Below are 25,024 nucleotides of genomic sequence, written 5' to 3'. Positions count from 1 at the left end.
TATATATATATATATATAGTAATGTTAAAATAATTACTTTAGGTAACACGGTAGAATTTTGGAAAAGGTTTATCTTTTTTAATGTTTTCTACAATGAATATATACTAGTTTTGTAATAGAAAAAAAACCATAATACCTTTCTAGGATTGGAATTGCCAGGTCAAAAGCAAAGAATTTAAACATTAAAAAAAATGTAGTAGGCATTTCTTCCTGTAATATTTGTGACCTTGTTTATCTCTTGTTTTGGTTAAAAAAACTTTGTCTAATGCCTTGATATGGGCTCTTAATTTTCTTATTTCTCAGATGTATCTAACCTTACAGTCTTTTATTTTTGGTCTCACTATGTTGATTTAAAGCAGGTCTCTTAGAGATAGCAGTTGTTAGAGTCTAATTTTTAAAAAAATCACTTTATGACTTTTGGTATTACTGTGTCTCAGTGATTTAGAAGCTGTTTTATTGACATAGTAACTTAGATGTGTGATCTTGAGAAAGTTATTTAATCTGTCCATCATGTTTTCCCATCTATAAAACGGAGGTAATATTAGTATGTACCTAATAAGGCTATTGTAGGGAATAAATGGCAAAATACATTGAAAACACTTAGAATGGTATCTTGCCAATAGTAGCAATAAGTAAATATTTATTATTATTTTTCCTGTAGGAAAGTTTAGCTGTTTTATGTGACAGCTTCTATGAATATAAACAAATACATATGTATGTGTAGTCTGTATTTATATGTTTATAAATGTAACATGAGTGGGATATTACATGTGCTTTTATTGATTTTTCGCTTAACGTAACTTTGGATATCTTTTTTTTGAGGTACGCGGGCCTCTCATTGTTGTGACCTCTCCCGTTGCAAAGCACAGGCTCCGGATGCGCAGGCTCAGCGGCCATGGCTCACAGGCCTAGCCACTCCGAGGTATGTGGGATCTTCCCGGACCGGGGCACGAACCCGCGTCCCCTGCATCGGCAGGCGGACTCTCAACCACTGCACCACGAGGGAAGCCCTGGATATCTTTTTATGTCAATAAAGATAGGTCTATATCATTGTTTTAAATGTTTACATAATATTCCATTGCATGTACCATGATTTACTAAAATATTTCCTTATGAATGGGTATAATTTAGGATATTTTCATTTTCTTGATAATACAAATGTAACTGTGATTAATATCCTTGTGGTTAGAATTTCTCCTTACAGTAATTTCAGTAAATTCTTAAAAGTGTTCTTAGGGCTTCCCTGGTGGCGCAGTGGTTGAGAGTCCGCCTGCCGATGCGGGGGACGCGGGTTTGTGCCCTGGTCCGGGAGGATCCCGCGTGCCGCGGGGCGGCTGGGCCCATGAGCTGTGGCCACTGGTCCTGCGCATCCGGAGCCTGTGCTCCGTGGCGGGAGGGGCCGCAGTGGTGGGAAGCCCGCGTACCGCAAAAAAAAAAAGTGTTCTTAGTGTTTTGTAAAAAGCACCATGAGTTCCAGGACTTTATAGAAAACTCATTTGGGACTCTGCCCCAAGGAGGTGTGTGAAATACTGTTTTAATTATTGAAGGCATGCATTTCCATAGTGCTATGCCTTTGCATATGCTCTTACTTGTATTCTCGTTTTCCAGCTGAGAATGACTACCTGTTTGTGATCCTGCTTATATCTGCCTCCCTCTCCACAACCCAAACCAAACTAAATCCAAAGAAAATCCCAATTGAAAATCAGAATCTTTTTTTCTTTAGGTTCCTTATAGCATCTTTTCGTACATCCATTTATCATTCATTTAGCAGGTATTTGTTAGTGCCTTTTATGTTGTAGACACTTGACAGGGTGCCAGGTTGAGTGATAGTAGATAACAGAACATGGTTCCTGCTCTCATGGAAGTCATAGACTAGTGGGTGAGAAGAGAATAGGTGATCAAAAATAAATATGTAAATGTAAATCGTCATAAATATTTTAAAGAAAAAGAACTGGGAATAAATAAGAGGGTTTTATATCTGCAATGAATGGTTAAAGAAGGCCTCTCTGAAATGTGGACATTTAAACTAAAACCTGAAAGGTGAGAAGGAGCTAATCAGTAGACTATTGGGGATGGGGTGGAGGAAGAGCGTTCCAGATCGAGGAAATGGTCCCATTGGAAGATCCTGTGGGTGAAAAGGGATTATAGTATTCTAGGAACTGAAAGAAGGCCCAATGATAGGCTAGAATAGAGGGAAGAGAGTAAAGCCAGAGAAGTTGAAAAGTAAGCAGGGCCAGATCAGGCAGAATTTTAGGCTGTGGTAAAGAGTTTCGATTTCTAATGGGCAGCCATTGAAGGACCTAATTTACATTAAAAAAAATCATGGGATAGGGAGTACCCTGGTGGTCTAGTGGTTGGGATTCCAGGCTTTCACTGCTATGGCCTGGGTTCAATCCCTGGTCAGGTAACTGAGATCCTGCAAGTCATGTGGTATGCCCAAAAAAACCCAAAAAACAAAACCCAAAAAACTCATGGGGTAGAATGGGTGTAGAATACATTGGAGAGGGCAGGATTGAAAATTGGAGGCTAATTAGTAGTCTACTGCAGTAGACCAGGTGATATATGAGGATGGCTTAAACTATTAGGTTAATGGAAGTGGAGATACAGAATAGTCGATTGATTTGAGCACTATTAAGTAGGTGGATTGACAGGACTTGATTGATTGGAAATGGAGGGTGACAGAGAAGGGGTCCTTGAGAGCTGATTCACAGGTTTCTGGCTTGAGCAGCTGGATGGCAGTGCTGTTTACTGAGGTACCAAAGATTGGGTGAAAGAATAGACTTGGTGGGAGGATCAATCAAGAGTTCACTTACAGAAATATTAAGTTTGAGAAACCTGGAAGGCTGGTCTGTAGATGGGCATTTGGAAATTGTAACCATAGAGATTGTATTTTAAACCGTGGAAGTAGATGATATCATTTACAGAATAAATAGAAAGGGAGAAGAGGGTATGAGACCAAGCTCAAGGGGACTCCAGCAATCTGAGGGGTTGGTAGATGAGGAGGAGGTGATGGCAAAGGAGACTGTAAAGGAGCAAACTCATATGCAGCACACAAATCAATAGATGTCATGAAAGTCAAGATGAGTCTATTTCAAAGAGTGAGTTGTCAATTTACAATAGAGTCAGATGAGAATTGAAAAGTGTCCGTTGGATTTGGTGGCATGGAGTTGACTGGCCTTGTCGAGAGCAGTTTCAGTGGAGTAGTGGGAGTGGAAGCCAGACTAGAATGGTTAAGAATCACTGGGAATTGGGGAAGTAGAGACAAATATGTGTCAACAATTCTCTTATAGTTCTTGTTCCCTGTTTGGATAATATGGCTGCTTCCCTGGTAGACTCAGTTCTTTAAGGGCAGTGGTGATGTCATAGTCACTTTTCTGACCTCCCTTAAGTTTCTTATACATAATTGGCCCTCGATAAAATGTTGAATGAATAAAACACCTTGTAGTTTGCACAACATACTATTCATTTTACTTTATAGTATTAATCTCTTTCAAATCTATTTATCATAAAAATTTCTGCTTTTAATTCTTCAGGGCCTCTTAGTATATTTTTTTTAGTTGTTATTAAGAAAATTTTTTTATGTCCTGTAGATTTTTTTTTTTTTGGAGCATGCTTTTTTCTTCTTTCATGAAATGGTTTCATGTTTTTTTTAAAAAGTATATACTTGATATGTTAAGTTTATTCTACGTTATTTTACATTTGTATAAAGCTGCTTCTTAGCCATCATTTCTGAAGCCTGAAAAGGTAAGAACTGAAGGTGTTTTTATATTCATTCATACCTATAAATGTTCTCTACCTTTCTAAGAATTTTGTCCAATTTTTTTTCTTGTATATCTTCCATGAAAACACTTAGTGGGCATCTTTATCAACACAGTTATTCCCTTTTCACAATCACTAGTTTCTCTAAGCTGGTTTTTAAGTCTTGAGCTTATGCTAGTTATTTCTCCATTGTGAGTATATTTTCCTAAGTTCTTCCCACTTTACTCTTTTCCTTTCAGTGTTCCTTTGCCTTGAACATTTCTGTGCTTTCCCTTTATATACCTTTCACTGTATTTAGGGGTCTTAAGAGAGACACATCCAGCAGATTATTCAGGTTAATATACACTCTTTATTCTTAGCCAGGGCTTTTGTCCTGATTCCTAACCTGTATCTGCTTTCTGCTTTCCTTCTCCAGTGAGCAAAGTAGGGAACTGAGGAAATCTCAGCACCCAGCTTTTATCTTGCACTTTTAAATCCTAGAGCAGATCCAGGCCTAAGAAACTACCTCGATTCCTTTCTTCTGGCCTTAGCACTGCTTATATCCCTAGGGCCACAGGGACTTTCTAAGGAGAAGGCATTGTCAGTGCTCTGTTGAAAGAGTACAGAAAAGAGAGAATTACTATTTTCCAGCCTCATAATTTTGTAATTCCTTCAGTCTGCCTACTTAGATTTAGAGAAACAGCACCAATCATCAAATTGCAGGGATGAGTTAGATCCATGAAAATAAGAAATGAAGACCAAGGAGCTCAGTTACAGTTTGGGAAATTGAGTTTAAGATGGGTCTAGGCAAACAATTGGGGACTGAGTCGAGAATATCAGGTCTTTTGCTGGTTTTGATTTTTTTGGATGTTGAGTACTGTAACCCTTCAAGGTCCTGGATGCAAATCAAATTGTTGATTTGATCTTGAAATTGGAGAATGTAATTCAGCTTTGATTAGAGTCAAACAGAATCTGAGGAATCAACAGCACATTGTCTAGTGCTGCCATTCCTATACTAGTTTGAGATTGAGACCCTTGAGGGCAGAGAGGGTATCTTTATCTCCGTGTTACTTGGCACAGTGCCTGACAGTAGGCCCTCAGTAAATATTGATGTAATGAACCTAAAATGTAAAAACATCTGCATACCAGAGACTGCTAATGCTCATCTGCTCTGCCTTGGCTCCAGAAACGAATTCTTAATCCTTCACATACTTTATTTTCTCAGATCTTTTTTACCATCTCTACCTCTACTACATTAGTGCAAGCCACCATCATCTCTCATCTGGACCACTGCAATAGCTATCCAATATATATATTTTCTTTCTTCCATTTGTGCTCCCCTGAGGTACATTCTCCAAAGAGTAATCAGAGCTGTCTTCTAAAAATGTAAATCAGATCATGTTACCTGTCTACCCTGACCTTCCAATGGCTTCCCAGTATATATCTCTCACTTTTTAAATCTATTACATTCCTGAGTTAGGAGAGCTGACATTCTGATAACGAGAAATTCTTTTATACAGTATTTCTACTCCCCTCTGCCAAACACACACACACACACACACACACACACACACACACACAGAAAACATCATTAGCAGCAGGCAGAAAAGCTTCAAAAGAGAGGGACAAATACATTTTAAAAACCCAGGGCCTCCCTGGTGGTGCAGTGGTTAAGAATCCGCCTGCCAATGCAGGGGACATGGGTTTGAGCCCTGGTCCGGGAAGATCCCACATGCCGCTGAGCAACTAAGCCCGTGCGCGGCAACTACTGAGCCTGAGCTCTAGAGCCCGCGAGCCACAACTACTGAGCCCACGTGCCACAACTACTGAAGTCCGTGTGCCTAGAGCCTGTGCTCTGCAACAAGAGAAGCCGCTGCAATGAGAAGCCCGTGCACCGCAGTGAAGAGTAGCCCCCGCTTGCCGCAACTAGAGAAAGCCCGCGCGCAGCAACAAAGACCCAATGCAGCCAAAAATAAATAAATAAATAAATAAATAAATAAATAAATAATATATATAAAGGTTCCCTTTAAAAAAAAACAAACCCAGACCTAATTAAAATATCCATGTAAAGGTCAATATACCTTTGCAACCTTCTCATCTAATTCCTCAGGAAAGCCCTCTAGTGTACATGCATTTCATATAATGGTGTCACTTATTGAGCCCTTCTCTAGGTCTGAGGAAAGAAATGAAAAGATTACTAAATTCTTTAAGCGTCTTCTAATCAAAATGGAGGAAGCTAACAAGGATACCTACTGGAAAGATATCTATACTCTCCAGACCAGGAGAATGGCAACTTACCATAGTGATTAAAAATGTAGATAGGTCTTGAAGTCAAACTGCCTGAGTTTGAGCCCCAGCTCTGTTACTTACTGGCTACGTAACCTTGAGCAAATTGTATAAACCTCTCCCAAACCCAGTTTCCTTATGTGTAACATGGAAATAATACCACTGCTTATCTCATAGTTCTGTGGGGATTAAATCAGCATTTAAGGGATTAAGTGGCACTGTGTTTTCAGAACTGTTAGTTGTAGTTTTCGCAGTTCTCACTATCATCACTATAATCCTATTCCATTCCAGTGTCTTGTATTTATCTCCATTGTAGCATTTGTGTTGTAACTTTCTATTTCTACATCTATTTTCCCACAGACTTTAAGACATCCATTTTTAAATTTGTATTCCACTAGCGCCTAGTATACTTGACACACAATGTACATCTGGGTTAATCTGAATAAAGACTAATGTTTAACACCTCTAAATTAGTGGCCCCTTGTACAGAGAATACAGACTTACAAAATCTGGATAAAGCATAAGCAAGCTTTAATGTTGTCTCCCAAGGTCTAGTGGGGAAGAAAGGGAGGATTCCTTTGTCAAATATGAAAATTGAGGGTTTTTTTTTGTTTGTTTCATTGTATATCAATGTCAAAGAATGATGGGTAGAGTTCTGACAGCCTTTGGGTCCCCAAAGAACCTCAGTCCTTCAGCTACTAGTTCTATTGTCTCTACTATCCCAGAGAAATGGCCATTGGTCCTTATGTTTTATGGGGCCAAATAGATGTGGCCTTTAACTCTTTAATATGTCTATGCATTCAAGGATTGGGCACGGATAATCCATTATTCCTAAAAATATATAAGTAAAAGCCAATTCCATGTTTATATTTTAGGTGTAGCATTGGCATCTAAACTCAAAACTGCCTTATTATAATTACATTGCATCAATCAATTTTATATGTAATGCCCATATTTTCTAATTATGTGAGGGAATTTGTAGTTACCAAATTGGTTACCAAGGAAAGTCTTGTTGCAAAGAACTGTATTTATGGTATTTGTTTGGGGGAGTGTTATGGGTTCCAAAAAAGGAATTGTCTCAGGGACCCCTTACCAAGATTACATTCAAGGAATTTTACAGAAGTAATCTGATGAGTAAAAAAAGAATTCTGGCCTTAAAGAGTTTTTGCCCATTATAGGAGTTAAGATTTTGATATAAATAATTGCCAGGGGAGGTAGAAAGTAAGAGATGCATGTAAACTGCTGTGGGAATTTGGAGCAAGGAGACTATCTTTGACTGATAGTATGTTGGAAAAAAATTGGGAAATTTGGTAAGAGAGATAATATTAATGTGTGGTGTTGAAGAATGAATTATTTTGAACATGTGGAAATGAAGTGTATTGTGAATGTCCTTATTAAGGACAGGAGCCTATGTTTATTAATGGATTTTCTTTTTTGCATAATTGCTTTCTGCCATTTTTGGTAACAACATTAACAGTTATCATCATAGCTAACATTTATTGATGGCCTACTATGTGCCAGAACCTAAGTGCTTTACCTTTATTAACTTAATCCTCATATATCTATTATCTGTATTTTAACATTTTTTCTGCTTTGTTCTTTCCTGCCAGACATTGCTTTTTTTAAAAAGAAATTTTTATCAAAGCTATATGTGTGTATAGTTTAAAGGGTCAATCAGTAAGTACTATACATTGTGTTACCACAAACAGCAGTCTCCCGTCCTTCACATTGGAAGTTTCTTTAAGGGGAACTTTAAAAAAAATTTTTTTTGACCATGCCATGCGGTTTGTGGGATCTTAATTCCCCAACCAGGGATTGAACCCTGGCCATGGGAATGAAAGTGCCGAGTCCTAACCACTGGACTGCCAGGGAATTCCCAAGGCGAACTTCTTTAGTACTTGCAAGGGCAAGCAAGGTGTTAAAGTAGAAGCTATTTATTTGTTACTCTCTCCCCCTCATCTCTTTCCTCCTTGCTTTCTTTATGCTGTATCTTATCTGTGGGTATAGGGTGGCCAGCAATCAGTGCACCTCCGGTTCTACAAGATTATAGCCATGAGTTGTAGTGGTTGCTCCAGCTTTCTCAGTCTTTGGGTTTCATGTCAAGAATGTCATCACCTTTTTCTTCTTAGCTTCATCTCCCTTCTAGTTCTTCCTACCTAGGTAGAGGCTACCATTCTCTCTCTCTCACCTGGACTTCTGCAATAGCCTTTTTATTGGTTTTTGCTTCTCTCCAGTTTATTCTACATACAGCAGCCAGAATTACTTTTCTAAAATATAAATCTGATCAGGGTACTACTCTGCTTAAAATCCCTTAGGATAAAGTCGATCTCCAAATTCCTTGGACTGGTTTCCAAGGCACTTGATGGTCATCCCTGGCTTTCACCTTCACTCTTGCCATTTTCTGTCCCCACTCTTTAAGTTCCAACCATAATCGAACTACTAGAGATCCCTCAAATGCAGTTTTCCTTCTCACTTCTGGATACATAAGGAGTAAAGATATGAAGATAATTGTCAAGTGTAAGCCTACCCTTGTGAAAACCAGCAAAGCCACACATCTAGGTTTCCTAGGAAGAACAGGAATCAGACCCTCAAGAGAATAGAGCTTACTTGGGGAATTAAAAGGTTGTTCAGTGTGAATGCAATTGTAATAAACAGGCTATCTTGTTACCACTGAACCTCAGGAATTTGTCAGTGTGGAGTGGAGACATAATAAGTGTTTGGTTTTTCTCCTTGATTTTTTTTTTTCTTACTTTTGTCCTCACTTTTTCTCAGACTTGTCTGTGTGATTCACATTTTTCTTCCCTAAATGAGGTGCTGATTGATTTGGTCAGTCACTATCCCTTATAAATGCTTATTTCTAGCATAGTTTTTCTTTCAAAACATCTGTTGAGATGCTATGTAGTCTACTGATTGACTACCCTTGGGGCTGATGATCACCCTTGATTTAATCAAAGAGGGACAGGATAGTGGGGTCATGTTGTAGATATAGGTACTTAAATACATGAAGAATTGCACTGGGTTGCTTTCCTTAGCTCAGGGTCAATGATACAGTGTTTATTTTAGCAAGGCACCTAGAGCATAATGGACTCCTTTTCATAGGTGAATTTCAAGTGGCTAGGTATAGAGTTCCTGGATTGCCATTTTTTGTCATTTTGTCATTAGAAGAATGTCTATAGATGGTGCTTTTCACTAAAATATTTTTAGGTACTGATCCCTTCTTTTTTTTTTTATTAATCTTATCTGATACGCTTGAGCTCTTTCTTCATCTGAAGAAAACTTCCTTTTGTATTTGAATATTACTTCTGTTCCATTTGTTCTTGTATCAACTTCAGGAACTCCAATTATCAATGTGTTAGAGCTCTGCTACTCTCGCATCCGTCCCCTCACCCCTTAAAATTATATTAATCTTTTCATTTTTTTTCCTTTTTCATTCTTAGAGATTTTCTTAAATTTCTTCTTTAAATCATCGCTTCGGTTTCTTCAAAGTTGACTCTTCTCTCACTACTTATAATGAATTTTTATAATTTTTCTTTAAAAAAATTTTTATCATTATTTTATTCCTTTTTTTTTTTTTTTTTTTTGGCTGTGCAGTGGCTTGTAGGATCTCAGTTCCCCAAACAGGAATCAAAACAGTCCATGAAAGTAAAAGCCCAGAATCCTAACCACTAGGCCACCAGGGAACTCCCTATAATTTTTCTTATGTTTACCTTAATATTCTTGTCTCACTGAGCTTCCTTTCTTTATCTGCCTCTCAGCAGGCTTCCTTATTATTTTAGTCTTTCATTTTGCTTCTGTGACTCCATTTTTTAAATATTTAGAAGCTGTGAAATACTGCCTAAATTTTGTTTTTTGCAATGCGTAATTTTAAAAATGTTTACTTTTGAGTGCTATTTTCTTGTTACATTGTTTTAGAATCATTTCATGGTCTTAAAAAACAATTAAAAAATTTTTTTTCTACCCAAGAATAATGAGATATTCATTCATATGTGGCTTTTTTCCCCTCTAGAAACAGGGTATTTCTTAGATGGCCTCACTCTCCATTTCCTGTTAGAAGCCTCCCCTTAGATTTTAACATAAGGCCCTGATTGCCAGTTAAGTGATCCAGCAACCTCAGGAAGTGAGGAGGGAGCCCTGGCTGCAAATCATCTTATTAGCGGAAACTTCTCTTTGTGTAGAATTTTATTTGTATTTGGCAAAGTTGCTATATCAGGTTCAGATCTGGTATGGCTGCCCTGCTGCTTTGTACCAGAATAGTCCCACTTTCTCCTAGAGAATGGATCTGCTTGGTGTAGCTACCTTTGCTGCACTAGAAAATGGTCTGCCACTTGACAGTTTATCATAAAGGAGAGGGAAGGAAAAGGACATCTTGCTAGCCAGTAAGAACACCTGAGTCAACTCCTGTGTTCAGTTGTTTGACAGATGTCACAGTTAGTGCATCTTTATGTCCAAATATTTGACAAATGTAAAAGTATAATACAACAAAATATGCACATTAATAATTGCAACTATATTAAAAAAATATATACACTATAGCAGATTGAAAACAGGGCAGTAGGATTATATATGATTCCTATCTTTTAAAATGTTAACTTTTTTTTTTTTTTGCGGTATGCGGGCCTCTCACTGTTGTGGCCTCTCCCGTTGTGGAGGACAGGCTGCGGACGTGCAGGCCCAGCGGCCATGGCTCACGGGCCCAGCCGTTCTGCGGCATGTGGGATCTTCCCGGACTGGGGCACGAACCCATGTCCCTAGCATCGGCAGGCGGACTCTCAACCACTGCACCACCAGGGAAGCCCTAAATTGTTAACTTTTAAATAAGAAGGAAATGGTGGTTATCAATTTTGACAGGTGACACTTCTTTAATGCTAGATTCTAAAACAGGAGGTTACAAACCAGGGAACTAGTGCCGCAAGTCTTTGGAAATTATTTCATAAGAAGGACAGGCTAGAACAAGGCAGGTTAGCCGTTCCCAGTGCCTGAGGAACCAGGTCACTGGATGCAGAGTCAGTGTGAATAGGATTATTTCCTATAATCTCAAGGGTGCCAGTTGTAGATCTGATTCTTCAGCAAGGTCAAGGAAACTCAGGAACAGAAGTTACAGCGTTTTTGAGGATTAGGCATAGCGTAAATAAAAAAGAAATAATCTTCTCTTATTTTTGCTTTTAATTGTAAGCAGTCTGGAGCCAAATGCTCTGCTTGTCCATTTTCTATTTAGCCCTGACTTCTCAGGTTTTCATATTGGCGGAGTCTTTTTAAATTTTTTAAAAAAATTAATTTATTTACATTTTGGCTGCATTGGGTCTTCGTTGCTGTGCGCAGGCTTTCTCTAGTTGTGGCGAGCGGGGCTACTCTTCGTTGCAGTGCACGGGATTCTCATTGCAGTGCCTCCTCTTGTTGTGGAGTACGGGCTCTAGAGCACGTCGGCTTCAGTAGTTGTAGTGCGTGGGCTCAGTAGTTGTGACTCATGGGCTCTAGAGCACAGGCTTGGTAGTTGTGGCACACGGGCTTAGTTGCTCCGTGGCTTGGTGGAATCTTAAAGAGCTTGTGTTCAGTCATGATTATCTCCTTTTTTGCACCTTTTACTTTTCTCCTTGTTTTTCACACCTGTTAGTAGCATGGAATTAGATGATGAGCAATTGTGTGCTGTAGCTGTAGCTCCTCTCAGCTTTGACTATGAAAATACTACTTTGAAATTAACTTCATATTTAGACAGATAACAAGTTTGTTGATCAATCTGTTATTATTTTTTTTTTTGTGGTACACGGGCCTCTCACTGTTGTAGTCTCTCCCGTTGCGGAGCACAGGCTCCGGATGCGCAGGCTCAGCGGCCATGACTCCCGGGCCTAGGATGCGCAGACTCAGCGGCCATGACTCCCGGGCCTAGTAGCTCCGCGGCATGTGGGATCTTCCCGGACCGGGGCACGAACCCGTGTCCCCTGCATCGGCAGGCAGACTCTCAACCACTGCGCCACCAGGGAAGCCCCAATCTGTTATGTTTTAACAGTTAGTGGGAATAGTTTATAGTGTAGAGCCTTACAGTGTTTTCTTATTTTAAATATATACTTAATATTTTTCAAACTCAAAATTCTTCAGACTTTAAAATTAAAGTTTTAATAAGTGAACAATATAATGGTGAATAAAGATTTAAAAACTTGTGAAAACCTGATAACCTCACATCTGTCCCCATCTCATTTCCTGAGGTAACTAATGTTAACAACCCACTTGGTATGTATCTTTCCATACCTTTCTTCCTATTCACAACAACAATCATATTTACACATCTATTAGGGTGTTTTATTGTTTTTGTTTTTTTAATAAATTTTATTTATTTATTAAAAAAATTATTTATTTTTGGCTGCATTGGGTCTTTGTTGCAGTGCACGGGCTTCTCATTGCAGTGGCTTCCCTTGTGGAGCACAGGCTCTAGGTGTGTGGGCTTCAGTAGTTGTGACACGTGGGCTCAGTAGTTGTGGCTCACGGGTTCTAGAGCGCAGGCTCAGTAGTTGTGGTGCATGGGCTTAGTTGCTCTGCAGCATGTGGGATCTTCCTGGACCAGGGCTCGAGCCCATGTCCCCTGCATTGGCAGGCGGATTCCTAACCACTCTGCCACCGGGGAAGCCCCTCTATTAGGGTTTTTTGGTTTACTTTTTTTCTAACAGCTTGAGATATAATTCATATACCATACAGTTCATCCATTTAAAGTACAATCCAATGGTTCTTACTGGATTCACAGTTGTGTAGCCATCAGTACAGTCAATTCTAGAACATTATTATCACCCTCAAAAGAAACTCCTTACCCATTAGCTATCACTTCTTTCCATTTTCTCCCAACCTCTCCAGGTATAGACAACCACTAATCGACTTTCTTTCTTTACAGAATTACTTATTCTGGATTTTTCTTATGAATGGAATTATACAATATATTTGTCTCTTGCGGCTGGCTTTTTTCACTTAGTGTAATGTTTCTGAGGTTTATTCAAGTTGTAGGTTTTATCATATTCTGTCCCTTTTTATGGCTGAATACTATTCCATTGTTTGGATGTATCACATTTTGTTCATTCATCTGTTAATGGACATTTGGGTTGTTTCCACTTTTAGGTTATTATGAATAATGCTGCTGTGAATATCTGTATACAGTATTTGGTGTAGACTTTTAAAAAATTGAGGTAAAATTCACATTACTTACAATTAACCATTTTAACAGTTCAGTGGCATTTAGCATATTACAATGTTGTGCAATTACCACCTTTCTCTTTCCAACTAGAGAAAAACATACCATACTTACTAAGTAATCACTCCCTCTCCCTCCATCCCCTGGTAACCACTAATCTGCTTTCTGGCTCTGTGGATTTTCCAATTCTGGTTATCTCATATAAAAGGAATCACAGACTGTTGTCCATTGCGACTGGCTTCTTTCACTTAGCATGTTTTCAAGCTTCAGCCATGTAGCATATATCAGCACTTCATTCTTCTTTGTGGCTGAATAATATTCCACTGTATGGCTATACCACCTTTTGTTTATACATTCATCAGTTCATGGACATTTGGGTTGTTTCCACCTTTTGGATATTGTGAATAATGCTGCTATAAACATTTGTGTGCATGTTTCTGTGAGTGCATATGTTTTCATTTCCCTCAGATATATAACTGCTCCTACAAGCCAGATGGTAACTCTGTGTTTAATGTTTTGAGGAACTGTGAACTGATTTTCAAAGTGTACCATTGTTCATTTCCACCAGCAGTGTTATGTGGATTCCAGTTTGTCCACATCTAAGCCAACAGTTGTTGTTATTCTGTTTTTTTGCTTTTTAGCCATCTTAGTGGGTGTGAAATGGTATCTCATTTGCGAATACCAATTTTGATTTACAGCTTTGTTTTTATATACATTTCTGTAATGACTAATGATGTTATACATCTTTTCCATGTGTTTATTGCCTATTTATATTTCTTCTTTGGAGAAATACCTATTCAGTTCCTTTGTTCATTAAAAAATTGGGTTGTCTTTTTATTAAGTGGTAAGAATTTTTATATATTCTAGATATAAAACGCTTATCAGTTACAGGCATACCTCATTTATATACTGGTGTATCACCAATACCCTGTATAGATACTGTGGGTTTGGTTCCAGACCACCACAATAAAGTGAATATCACAGTAAAGTGAGTCACATGAATTTTTTGTTTCCTAGTGCATATAAAAGTTATGTTTACACTATACTGAAGTCTGTTAAGTGTGCAGTAGCATTATGTCTAAAATGTTATGTACATACCTTAATTTAAAAAGATTTTATTGCTAAAAAATGCTAACCATCATCTGAGCCTTCAGCAAGTTCTAATCTTTTTGCTGGTGGAGGGTTTGAAATATTTTGAGAATTACCAAAATGTGACACAGAGACACAAAGTGAACAAATGCTGTTGGAAAAATGGCTCCGATAGACTTGCTCGATGCAAGTTACCACAAACCTTCAATTTTAAAAAACACAAAATCTGCACAGTGCCGCGGTATGCCTGTATATGATTTGCAAATATTTTGTCATTCTATGGTTTTTCACCTTCTTAAAAGTGTCCTTTGACATGAAAAATTTTAAGTTTGAAGTCCAATTTACCTATTTTTTTGTTGTTGCTTATACTTTAGGTGTTATAAATAAGAAACCACTGCCTAATCTAAGGTCACAAAGATTTACACCCATATTGTTTTCTTTTTTCTTTTTAAAAAACTTTTTGACTGTGCCGCACAGCATGTTGATCTTAGTTCCTCAACCATGGATCGAACCTGTGCCCCCTGCATTGGAAGCATGGAGTCTTAACCACTGGACTGCCAGGGAAGTCCCCTACACCTATGTTGTTTTCTAAGAGTTTTTACAGTTTTAGCTTTTACAGTTAGGTCTTTGATCTCTTTTGTGTTAATTTTTGTATATGGTATGGGGTTTTTGGTTTGCTTTCACAAAGTAAAATTATATTTATACAAAGTGTATCATATTTTTACTTGACAATACATCCTGGTTATCTCTTCCAGTCAGTAGGTAGCTATGTATTATACTTTTAAAAGTCTGTGGTTAGAAGAAAGGTTTTACTTTTCCAATCTGTACACTTTCCTTCTGGGGCAGTACTTATGAGTCTACCTGCAGTCACCCCTGCCTGCTGCTTTATTTCTTCAGACTCTATTCATAGTAAAACTCTAGACCAGTTACTTTCAGGCTGTAGTTTGCTTTCCATTTTAATAAGGCATCCATCCACTTTGAGATCAACTAATACCCTGCCTGGAACATTCAGTGATGCGTTGGCATTCATATAGTTAAATGTTGTTAGGGAGGCATAATCTAAAATAGATCTACCCTTTCATATTAACTATTCATACTCTTTAGACTATTATGAAACTATTGTTTCAAGGTAATATTTTTGTCAATTTGTGTTAGACAATCAGCAGGTGCCTAGACACAGCAATCAGACAAGAAAAAGAAATGAAAGTTGTTCAGATTGAAAGGCAAGAGGTAAAATTGTCCTTATATGCAGGTGACATGATATTATATATCAAAAACCCTAAAGACTCCTCACAAAAGCTACTAGAACTGATAGATGAATTCAGCAAGGTAGCAGGATACAAGATTAACATTCAGAAATTGGTTCCATTCCTTTACACCAACAGTGAAATATCAGAAAGGGAATGTAAAAAAACAGTAACTTTTAAAATTGCAACCTGCCAGGACTTCCCTGGTGGTCCAGCGGTAGAGAATCTGCCTTCCAATGCAGGGGACACAGGTTCGATCCCTGGTCTGGGAACTAGGTTCCCACATGCTTCAGGGCAGCTAAGCCCACATGCCACAACTACTGAGCTTGTGTGCCTCAACTAGAGAGCCCGTGTGCTGCAAACTGCAGAGCCCATGCACTCTGGAACCTGCGAGCCACAACTACAGAGCCCACATGCCCTGGAGCCTGTGTGCCACAACTAGAGAAGCAAAAACCTGCATGCCACAATTAGAGAGAAGCCCATGTGCTGCAACAAAGAGACCATGTGCCTCAACGAAGATCCTGCATGCTGCAACTAAGACCTGACACAGCCAAAAAAATAATAAATAAAATAAATATTTAAAAATAAATAAATAAAAGTGCAACCTGCCAGGTAAACTACTTAGGAATAATCTTCACCAAGGAGGCGAAAGACTTATATGCTGAGAACTATAAAACATTGACAAAGGAAACTGAAGATGATTGAAAGAAGTGGAAATATATCCCATGCTCTTGGATTGGAAGAATTAATATTGTTAAAGTGGCCATACTACCCAAAGCAATCTGCAGATTTAATGCTATCCCTATCAAATTACCCATGACCTTTTTCACAGAACTAGAACAAATAATCCTAAAATTCATGTGGAACCATAAAAGACCCAGAATTGCCAAAGTAATCCTGAGGAAAAAGAACAAACCAGGAGGCATAACCCTCCCAGACTTCAGACAATATTACAAAGCTACAGTAATCAAAACGGCATGGTATTGGCACAAAAACAGACATGTGGGTAAATGGAACAGAACAGAGAGCCCAGAAATAAACTCACACACTTATGGTCAATTAATCTTTGACAAAGGAGGCAAGAATATACAATGGAGAAAAGACCAGCCTCTTTGGCAACTGGAGTTGGGAAAGTTGGACAGCCGCATGTATATCAATGAAGTTAGAACACTCCCTCACATCCTACACAAAACTAAACTCAAGATGGCTTAAAGACTTAAGAATAAGACATGACTCCATAAAACTAGAAGAGAACACAGTCAAAACATTCTCTGACATAAATCATAGCAATGTTTTCTTAGGTCAGTCTCCCAAGGCCATAGAGATAAAAGCAAAAATAAACAAGTGGGATGTAATCAAATTTACAAGCTTTTACACAGCAAAGGAAACCATAAACAAAATGAAAAGATAACCTACAGAATGGGAGAAAATATTTGCAAATGATGCGACTGACAAGGGCTTAATTTCCAAAATATACAAACAGCTCATACAACTTGACAACAAAAAAATAACACGGGACTTCCCTGGTGGCGCAGTGGTTAAGAATCTGCCTTCCAATGCAGGGGACATGGGTTTGATCCCTGGTCAGGGAACTAGATCCCACATGCATGCCACAACTAAGGAGCCCACCAGCTGCAACTAAGGAGCACATGTGCTGCAACTAAATAAAAAGGAGCTGCTGAGCTGCAACTGAGGAGCCCATGAGCCACAACTAAGGAGCCCACCTGCTGCAACTAAGACCTGGTGCAACCAAAATAAATAAGTAAAATTAAAAAAAAAAACACAATCGAAAAGTGGCCAGAAGGCCTAAAGAGACATTTCTCCAAAGAAGACCTACAGATGGCCAATAACCACATGAAAAGATGCTTAACATTGCTAGTTATTAGAGAAATGCAAATCAAAACTACAGTGAGGTATCACGTCACACTGGTCAGAATGGCCATCATTAAACAGTCTACAAATAACAAATGCTGGAGAGGGTGTGGAGAAAAGGGAACCTGGTGGGAATGTAAATTGGTGCAGTCACTATGGAAAACAGTATGGAGGTTCCTTAAAAATCTAAAAACAGAGTTGCCAGGGGACTTCCGTGGTGGTCCAGCAGTTAAGACTCTGCACTCCCAATGCAGGGGACCCTAGTATCCCACATGCCACAACTAAAGATCCTGCACGCCACAGTGAAGATCCCACATGTGGCAACTAAGACCCAGCACAGCCAAATAAATTAATTAATTAAAAAAATAGAGTTGCCATATGATCCTGCAATCCCACTCCTGGGCATATATCTGGAGAAAACTATAATTCAAAAGGATACATGCAATAGCTCATTCACTTTGCTGTACAGCAGAAACTAACACAACATTGTAAAGCAACCATACTCGAATAAAAATTATTAAAAAAAAGTTACGTACATCCGTATGTTCCTAGCAGCACTATTTACAATAGCCAAGACATGGAAACAACCTAAATGTCCATCAACAGATGAATGGATAAAGAAGGTGTGGTACATATACACAATGCAATATTACTCAGCCATAAAAAAGAATGAAATAGGGCTTCCCTGGTGGTGCAGTGGTTGAGAGTCCGCCTGCCGATGCAGGGGACACGGGTTCGTGCCCCGGTCTGGGAAGATCCCACATGCTGCGGAGTGGCTGGGCCCGTGAGCCATGGCCGCTGAGCCTGCGCATCTGGAGCCTGTGCTCTGCAACGGGAGAGGCCACAGCAGTGAGAGGCCCGCGTACCACCAAAAAAAAAAAAAAAAAAAAAAAAAGAATGAAATAATGCCATTTGCAGCAACATGGATGGACCTAGACATTATCATACTAAGTGAAGTAAATCAGAGAAAGGCAAATACCATGTGATATCACTTACATGTGGAATCTGAAATATGATACAAATGAACTTATTTACAAAATAGGAACAGACTCACAGACATAGAAAACAAATTTATGGTTACCGAAGGGGAAAGGGAGGGAGAGATAAATTAGGAGTTTGGGATTAGCAGATAAAAACTACTATATATAAAACTGATAAGCAACAAGGTCCTCTTGTATAGCACAGGGAACTATATTCAATATCTTGTAATAACCTACAATGAAAAAGAATATATATATTTAACTGAATACTTTGCTGTGCACCAGAAACTAACACAATATTGTAAATCAACTATACTTCAATTAAAAAAAAAGAAAAAGAGCATCTGGGGTAAGAGTTGACTTCACTGCCAGCTAGAGAGGGTTAGGAGCAAACAATCTAAATAAAACAAGATGACTTCTCCGCTTACCAGGCTTCTTAAGCTGTTCTGACCAATTCTTTTCTCCAAAATATACCAGCAATTTTAAGTAAACTCAAACCAATTAAAAAATAAAAACAGGTGCCAACACTGAGATGACACAAGGGTTGGAATTATATAACAAGGATTTAAAAACAGCCATCATAAAGATGCTTCAGTGAATAATTATGAACACATTTGTAACTGAACTAAATAAATGAAAAGCTGGAAACTCTTGGCAAAGAAATAAAGGATATAAAGAAGAACCAATTGTTAATTTTAGAACTAAAATAATACAGTAACCAAAATTTAAAAACTCAATGGATGAGCTTAATAGCAGAATGGAGAGGACAAAGATTCAGTGAACACAAAGATGGGACAATAGAAATTACCCAGTTTGAACAAGAGAGAAAATAGATTGGGGAGAGAAATTAGATGAAGACAACCTCAGAGACCTGTGGAATTATAATAAAAGATCTGACATTCATGTCATAAGAATTCCAGGAGAGGAAAAAGAGAATGGAGGTAAAAAAGTATCCAGAGGGCTTCCCTGGTGGCGCAGTGGTTGGGAGTCCGCCTGCCGGTGCAGGGGACACGGGTTCGTGCCCCGGTCCGGGAAGATCCCACATGCCGTGGAGCGGCTGGGCCCGTGAGCCATGGCCGCTGAGCCTACGCATCCGGAGTCTGTGCTCCACAACGCGAGAGGCCACAACAGTGAGAGGCCCACGTAACGCAAAAAAAAAAAAAAAAAAAAGTATCCAGAGAAATAATGACTGAAAGTTTCTCAAATTTGGCAAGAGGTATAAATCTACAGATGTAAGAACCTGAGCAGACTCCAAACAGGTAAACCCAAAGTAATCCACACCAAGACACATCATAATCAAACTTCTGTACACTAAAGACAAGGAAAAAAAAAAAAAAGACAAGGAAAAATATTGAAAGCAACAAGAGAGAAATTAGACCTTACCGATATAGGAGAAAAACAATTTGAATGACCATGTATATCTCATCAGAAACCATGGAGAACAGAAGGAAGTGACACAACGTCTTTCAAAGGCTGAAAGAAAAGGACAGTCAGCTCAAAATTCTTTACCCAGTGAAAATATCTTTCAGGAATAAGGGAGGAATCAGTATTTCTTAAATGAAGGAAAAATAATAGACTACTCTAATGGCTTAAGGGTACCTACTGCTTGGGCCGCAGACGCTACAGGCCGAAGATGAGGCAGGTCCCTGAGCCTCCCCAAACCTTTCTACAAAGAGGTCTCTGTCACAGAGGGCGGCTGAGAGGACTGAGGGGGACCTCAGAGCGTGTGCAGAGCACATGAGCCTGGCCCCAGGTGGGCGCTAAATCAATGGCGGATATTAGTTGAAAAAAGCTGATAACGACTCAACAGTAGGGAATTGAACCTTTTTTTTTTTTTTATGAAAAAGAATCATTGATTTTTGTCCCCAAATCATATATTGAATGCCTACTGTAATGCGATGCACTATTTTAGGTTCTTGGGACACAACAGAGAACAAGACAGGAAGATCCCTGTTTCTTTTGGAATGTACATTCTAGTAGGGCATGAGACGGAAGTACAGATGAAGAATAAATGAATTTAATAGTTATGTTAGAGAGTGGTGAATGCTATGAGGAAAAAGTAGAGCAGGGGAATGGGGGATGACATTAGATAGAAATGCCACTGGAACAAATTGAGGAGTGACATGAGGCAAAGCCATGAAGGAGGCAAGGGAGTGAGCCATGTGGCTATCTGGAGGAAAAGTATTTCCAGCATGTGAAAAAGCTAGGAGGGAGGCCCAGAGCCAGGAGGGAAAGAGCTAGGAGGCCTGTGTGGTGGAAGAGACTGGTCAGGGGAGACTGATAGGACATGAGGTCAGAGTGGCGGGAGGAAGTAGTGGTACAGATCAGGTTGGGCCTTACACAGCTGTAAAGACTTTGGCTTTACTCTGAGTGAAACAGGAACGTTTGCAAGGTTTTGAGCAGAGGAATGATGTGTTTTGGATAGTTTTTAATAGGGTCATTCAGGCCGCTGTAGAGACTAGATTGGGAGGGAAACAGGGACACCTGTTACTAATAGATCAGGTAATGAACATCACTCAGCCATCAAAAAGGCTGACTTCAAAGATGATGATGACAGCCACTGTGGACGTGCTCACATTTTCTTGCTGAGCCTGGTGAATATGCCAGGCTGTAGGGAGGGCTTCCCAGGTATCATCTCCTTTAATCTCAGGACAACCTGCAGAGGGCAGTGATATCGCTGACCCCGAGGCTCAGAGATGACTGCTCAATAAATACTTGCTACTTAAGTCTTTTATTTATTTATTTATTTATGTAAAATAAACGTAACAAAATTTTAAAAAAGAAGGACTTAAGGAAGTTCTTGGAACAGAAAGGAAATGATAGAAGAAGAAATCGTGGAACATCAGAAAGAATAATGGAAAGAGAAAAAATACGGGTAAATACAGTAGACTTTCCTTGAGCTTCTAAATTATGTTTGACAATTGAAGTACTGTCCCAGTGGCTCTCATCTTTGTAGAGGAATTACTTAAGTTGGTTATATTATAAATGGAGTAAGAGTAAAAGGGACTTAAAGAGAGATGGCTTCTGTACTTCCTTGAACTGGTAAAATGCTGACCTCTATAGACTATGATGTTATATATGTAAAGTGTAATACCTAGAGTAACCATTAAAAGCTATATAAAGTGATACACTAAAAATACTGTAGATAAATCAATTTGCAGTTCTTTTTAAAAAATTGAGGTATAATTAATATATAATATATTAGTTTCAGGTGTACAACATATTTGTATACACTGCAATACGATCACCACAGTAAGTGTAGTTACCATCCATCACCATCCAAAGTTGTAAAAAATATTTTTTTCTTGTGATGAGACCTTTTAAGATTTACTCTTTCGGCAACTTTCAAATATATACTACAATGTTATTGACTATAGTAATCATGCTATACATCACATCTTATAACTTATTTATTTTATGATGGGAAGTTTGTACCTCTTGAGCCCCTTCATACATTTTATGCCTCCCCAACCGCCATTCTGTTGCCTGTATCTGCGGTTTTGTTTTGTCTGTTCATTTCTTTTGCTTTTTATGTTCCACATATAAGTGAAATCATATGTATTTGTCTTTCTCTGACTTATTTCACTTAGCATAACATCTTCAAGGTCCATCCATGCCACAAATAGCAAGATTTTATTATTCTTATGACTGAGTAGTATTCCATTGTGTGTGTGTGTGTGTATACACACACCACATCTTCTTTATTCATCCATCGATAGACACTTAGGTTGTTTCCATATGTTTGCTATTGTAAATAGTACTGCGATAAATATAGTGGTGCATATATTTGTCAAATTAGTGTTTTCGTTTTCCTTGGATAAATACACAGAAGTGGAATTGCTGGATCATATGGTAGTTCTATTTTTAAGTTTTTGAGGAGCCTCCATACTGTTTTCCACAGTGGCTGCACCAATTTACATTCCCATCAGTAGTGCACGAGTGTTCCCTTTTCTCCACATCCTCACCCACACTTGTGGTTTCTTGTCGTTTTGCCAATAGCCATTCTAACAGGTGTGAGGTGATATCTCATTGTGGTTTTGATTTGCGTTTCCCTGATGATTAGCAAAATACAGTTCTTGAAAAATGTTCAAGTAACCTACAGGAAGGCAGGAAAAAGAAAACAGAAAAAAAAAACCACTGAGAACAAAACCCCCCACAAAATAGCAGACTTAAGCCCTACCATTTAAAAAATTACATACAATATAAATAGTCTACATACCAATTAAAAGACAGAGTTTGGTAGAGCAGATATAAAAGCATAACCCAATTATATGATTGATGCAACTTGGATACACCTCAAGGGCCTTATGCTGAGTGGGAAAAAAACAATCTCAAGAGATCACATTTTGTATGAATCTGTTTATATAACATTCTCAAAATGACAAAATTATTGAGATGAAGAACAAATTAGTGGTTACCAGGGATTAGGGATATTGAGGGGAGGCGGTAGGTATAACTCTAAAGATCTTTGTGGTGATGGAGTAGTTCTATATCTTGATTGCACTGGTTCTTACACGGATCTACACGTGTGATAAATGGCATAGAACCATACACATTGTACCAATGTCACTTTCCTTGTTTTGTTATGTAAGATTTAACTACTAGGGGGAACTGGGTGAAGGTTACATGGGACCTCTCTGTATTATTTTTGCAACTGTCGCAAATCTATAATTATTTCAAAATAAAAAGTTGAAAAACCTATAGCAAATATCATATTCAATACTGAAACCTTAAAAATATTCCCTTTAAAATCAGAAAAAAATCAAGGATGCCAGCTATCATTATTTACATTCAAAAGTTTATTGGTAGGCCTAGCCCATGCAATAATATCAGACAAACAATATTTTAGGTTTAAAAAGAGAGAAAAAAATATAATTTTAGATAATATGATTTTCTACCTAGGGAACTGGAGAATCAAGGCATAAATAATAGAATTGAGTTTAGCAGAATTATTAGATACAAGATCAATTTTCAAAAGTCAGCTGCATTTCTATGCAATAAAAATACCATTTATTATAGCAAAAAAGAGTGCCATAGAGAAATCTAACAAAAGATGTATGGGACCATTTTGTGGAAAATTATAAAACAAGATATTAAAGGAGTAAATAAATGGGGAGACATGCTATTTTCAAGTACAGGAAACCTAAATATTTAAAAAATATACAGTCTCTCCATTTGTAGATTTAAATGTAGTTCTGATCAGAGTCGCAACATTAATTTTTGGGAACTTGCCAATCTGATTCTAAAACTTAAAAAGATTTGATTATCATCTGAAAACCCATGTATATAATAGCCACATTAAAAAATCAAAGAGAAAAAAACCTTATTATTTCAACTGATGCAGAAAAGAGTAGTTAAGGCACTGATGAACTAGGCAGGCGTCTCTTGCCTTACCAGGTATCAAGATTTTAAAAATAACATTATAGTTATAGAGTATTTGATATTTAAATGTGCACACATTATGACCAGTAAATAAAAATAAAATGGATGTCAAATTTAGTACAGTATTCTAAGGTTAAAGTAGTGACAGCTGAAGCAGTCTTTGTTACTCTCTAGGTATTAATATCCAAATTCAGAATAAATTAGTAAAACTAGGCTACCAGGATTCTGAGGATTTTATTTTGCAAGTAACACCAAACACAATTTGATGTTTCTTTAAAAGTGAATTGTGCTGGAATTTTACTGAAATCTGGTACATGTAATATGATCATCAAAACATTGTAATTTATGAAAATAGTTAATTTAAAAATGGTAACTGGAATATTTTATGTTTCAGTGTCCTTTCACATCATTTCTTTTACCTCCTCTTCCCCTCATTTTACAGAAACTGGATTGACAAAAATCTTCATTTTCCAGAACAGACAGAATTTTCATTTCTATCTGAAAACCTTGAGGCCTAAGATAGTTATGCTTTTTGTCTAAGGGCCCATGTAATGAAGTGTCAGGACCAAGTCTACAATCAAGACCTCCTTGTTCCTAGGCATTAGCAGCTGCAGCTTTTGCTCCACTCCCATGGGCTTAATGTAGCTTTTTAAAAGTTATCATTGAAATATTGGAATATACTCAGTTTTTAGATGGTGTATCTTCATAATGACAAAGAAAAACATTTTCCTCTATGATTTCTCTCAAGGGCCTGTGTTTATTATTCAAGGGCTAGAGAAGACCCTGAATTAGCAATGATTCCATCCAATTCCAAAGAGATACTTATTGAGCAAACACCATGTAATTAGTCCATTTAAATAGAGCAAATAAACCTAAGACAAATTAGTAAAAGCAGACTTTTGTAGATATAAAATAGGAAAATAACTAATAAAACAAATTTAATGAGAACAACATTAGTAATAAAAGCATTTTTATTAGGAGATGATCTTAACCTGCATGGATTTCCCCTTGATATGCACAGTGTTTTGTGGATGTACCTGCATTTTTCTGGAGAGCAGGTGTGTAGCTTTTGTTAAATTATCAAAGGAGTCTGTAATTTTAAAGGTTAAGACTTTATTGTAACACAGTGATGGGAGGGAAGGCATATTGGTGCAGTTTCGTTGAGGAGTAGGTGATGATAAAAAAGATGGGCTATGCCTGGGAAAAACTGAAAAGGAACAAAATGTATCTACTTCATTTCTGGACTCTCCTGGTATCCT

The 25,024-nt window shown here is 38.0% G+C and overlaps 1 protein-coding gene across 2 annotated transcripts in view; it reads left to right on the top strand.

Annotated features, from left to right (window-relative positions):
* UNC13B (unc-13 homolog B) overlaps positions 1 to 25,024 on the top strand; it is a 214,242-nt gene that overhangs the window by 19,422 nt on the left and 169,796 nt on the right. The gene's annotated exons all lie outside the window — the stretch shown is intronic.

The sequence above is a fragment of the Phocoena sinus genome, chromosome 6 (genome assembly GCF_008692025.1).
Source record: "Phocoena sinus isolate mPhoSin1 chromosome 6, mPhoSin1.pri, whole genome shotgun sequence".
In the NCBI taxonomy this organism is placed as follows: Eukaryota; Metazoa; Chordata; class Mammalia; order Artiodactyla; family Phocoenidae; genus Phocoena; species Phocoena sinus.
The sequence above is the reverse complement of the archived record's forward strand: the minus strand, read 5'-3'. Positions and strand labels throughout refer to the sequence as shown.